Source organism: Pavona decussata, unplaced genomic scaffold (assembly GCF_977016875.1).
Source record: "Pavona decussata unplaced genomic scaffold, jaPavDecu1.1 SCAFFOLD_115, whole genome shotgun sequence".
In the NCBI taxonomy this organism is placed as follows: Eukaryota; Metazoa; Cnidaria; class Anthozoa; order Scleractinia; family Agariciidae; genus Pavona; species Pavona decussata.
Window position 1 is genome coordinate 1,031,430 of NW_028145529.1, and position 3,619 is coordinate 1,035,048.

The window sequence follows — 3,619 nt, forward strand, 5'->3', positions numbered from 1 at the left end:
TACCCAGACGATAACAGTCAAGTTTGCCAACTATGGCAGAACTCGCTTCCTTAAATGTGGCATGGGGTTCAATACCAAATGTATTTCCAAAACATCACTAAAAATAGTGAGTATTTCTCGTTCATTTTACACTCTTTTTCAACAATGACAAGCATAGTGTAAAATATCAAAGGATTCCGCCACTCCCAACCCCAGGGTTATCGAAGCTTTTTTCAATTTCCCTTGAAGTTTCGAGTTATCGGGAGTCGACTGTATAATGAGCACAACAGAGGGGAATGGGAGAGGAACGGGGAAGGCAAATAACTGTCCCTATAAGAATTATCATATCCGAAATTCTGTAACAGTTTGTCCAGAATTTAGGTTTGGCTTTGTTCTCGTGTTGTACGATACTGTAAGTGAGAAACAGATTCCTTGTTCTGTAGGTGAGCGATCTCTGTAACGGGAAAAACAGTTGCGCCCTTCATGCTTCAGACGATGTGTTTGGTGATCCGTGCTCCTGGACTAAGAAGTACTTGGCTTTGTACTGGGAGTGTGACTAAGGTAACACAATCATTGCCGACTAAAAACAAGGTGTTTACGAATTATATCTAACACGAGAAAGCGTGTTTCATCCGATACCCAAACACTGAGAAGTAGGTTGAAAAGACGAGGCGCAGCCCAGTTCTTTTTTTTTTTTTTAACGACGTCGAGGTGTTTGGATATCTGATGAAACACACTTTCGAGTGTTTGATATGGCTTCTCAAATGATCAGTAATTCTTGGCGAAATTCAAGGTTAAAGTTGGCAAACTTTTATGTTTATTAGGAACACATACCCAAACCACGTCCATTGATTTTCTTTGTTTTCTCTTGATAAATTATTAATGAGATTGAGAACTGTACAACAAAGATATCATGCTTGACCCTGTAAACACGTTCCTCAGCAGAAATCGTGTGAAAGAATTACATTAAACCGCTAAAATTTCGGACGCATTAAATTTTGGACGGTTTATTTTAGACGTACAATTTTGGAACTGAATATTATTGATTTCGTACAAGGTCTTATAATACGAGGAACTACTAATACAATGTAGGGTAAATAAAGATGCTTGAGTAAAATAAGAGATGTAAACTGTTAAGAAATTAATTATCAATTTGTCCGAGATTAAAAGCTTCCGAAATTTTTGGGAAAATATTATCTACAGTCTTATTTATTGGAGGACATGCGCTCTGAGCACTGAGCCATCGGCCATATACGCTGAAATTGTTGATGGTTTGAGTTCTTGTACAGTCAGCAGTCCGAGGTTAAAGTCGAAAAACGGACGTTATGTACTTGTATTTTTTTTATCTATTAATTTGTTTGTTTGTTTGAACTTTTGAAGATATAAAATCTAATTATTTTAACGCAGATGTGTTCATCCGACCCTTCTAACGGAAAACGTCTATTACCTGTTATTTCCTCAAGGGTTTTAGTTATAACTAGACCTTACTAATACCAATTTAATGTTTACCTTTATTTTACAGAACTCTAGAGGATGACTGACAATTTCGAGCGTTCGGGAACTGAACGTAATTAAGTCAAAGTCAAATGCAATAAAAATGTCAAAAGAATTGTAAACCGTTTTGCCTGTTTTTTCTTAAAGAACGATTACTAAGCGCCTCAACAGTACTGCATGCCATTTCCTTGTTTGCTTCGGGAATCATTAAGGACTAGGCCCGTTTACGCATGCAGGATTTGATGCACCTTTTGTTGCACTTCACTGCACCCCCCCTCCCCCCCCCCCTCGTTCCTCATCCTCCTCCTCTTCCCTATTTTTGCTCTCGTCCTAGTTTCCCTGGGGTTAAAAAGCGAAAAACGTACAAAAATCCACGGAAACCCTTGAAAAATCTGTGACAGTGCAAGATTTTTCGCCCCATGCTTCACCAACAGAAAAAGAAATTGGCCGACAAATTATAACGTATAAATTGGCCCATATCGCGGGCCGCGTGAAACGCGCTTCGCAGTGACCTTCTTGGTTGGTCAGTCGTGCGTTACGTTTCCAAAAACTTTCGAAACGTCTCTTGTCTGGAAGAAATATTTTAAGTGCACAATTGACAGTACCAGAAATCTCAAAGGTTGAAAGCTTTTGAAGATTAAGTGGCACATCGGGCTAGTCATAGAAAACTGATACGAAAAGTACTTTTCGATCCTGAAAACTCTTTGGCAGTTTTTAGAAACGCACGTCAGAAAAAACAAATGCGATAGGAAAGAGCTTAGTATGAGGTGTGATAACTTCAAGGGGCAGTGTCACCTATTTTGTATGATGCTGCTTTGAAGGGCGAAAAGCCAAATTTATATCGACAGAATCATTACAATAATGGTTAAGCCTTGTTAACAATAACCCTACTACTACACAGAAACTAGTATTAGTTATCTTTGGCCGCGGATGGCCAAGATTGAAATGGATTGCAAATTGAAAAAATTGGTCAATATTTCAAGTTCTTCCAGTGTATTTTGGAGAAATCGCTATAAGGGGATTCGATTTTGTTCTCCCCAGGAAAAATCATCTTTTTCTCGCTGCTCTGAGAGCAACTTGATGTTAGCGTAAAGGGATCTTGTCCAATATTTGAGTTGTTTTGACCAAAATACGGAGAAATCTCCGCAACAGTGCGCCGTTAAATGCATGCAGACTACAACTGAAAAGTCGTACCATGGAGTGGTTGTTCGGCGATATAAAGGATCGCAGTATCTTCCCTATGATCATCTAGAGATTCCCCTTTTCATCTGTTCATTCAGTGATGGGCCGGTTGGTCCTACGTAACTGCTAATCATTCTTTGTAAATGGTTTGAACCCAGGAGTCATGTCATAAGTACGTAAATTATGATCATCCGGGTGAGTGTAGTCCTGAGAAGGACTGTTTGTGGTGACTTTAACTGACGTTTCGACAACCTGAGCGGAAGTCATCTTCAGAGTCAAGTGAATTGTGGAACGTCAGTAGGTGGTATATACGTGTCTGGTTGTTAACCCGATTGGTCAACGAAGTCCAGATGTTATTGGTCGTTTGTCAGTAAGCCGTGATGTTATTGGCTGTGAAGACTGTAAAAAGTGATTGGTGCGTTTCGATCCGTCTTTTGTTAGGCAAAAAATCCGTGGGTCTATTGTTAGTAAAATGTCTATTGTTTGTCTGTTTCGTTGTTGTTGTCAATAAGTCGTTTGTATGGTGCAGGTAGTTGTAGGCAACGGTTGAGTGGCGTAGTGTACAGTAGGTAATGCACTTGGCAGAGTCCCAGTCGATTCTGTGGTTCGTTTGTAAATGGTGCTCAGCAATGTGATTGTTGATATCACCATTTCTAGTTGCTCGTTTGTGTTCAGTCAGTCGTACGTTTAAATTTCTGCCGGTCTCACCAATATAAGTGGCCTGGCAGTCGCAGCATTTGATCTTGTAAACTGCTCCCTGTCTGCGGTTCGGTTCGTCTTTGTCCTTTACTTTCGCCAGTAGTTGTCGTAAAGTAGTTATAGGTTTGTGAGCTACACGGATATTGTAGGGTTGTAGAATCCCAAGCTTCCCTTGCTCCGGTATATTTGAATGAAGCAATGAATGTTGTAAACACAAGTTTGATAAGCCTGTACGGTTCTCAGCCAAGTGTGTTGGCAATTCTCG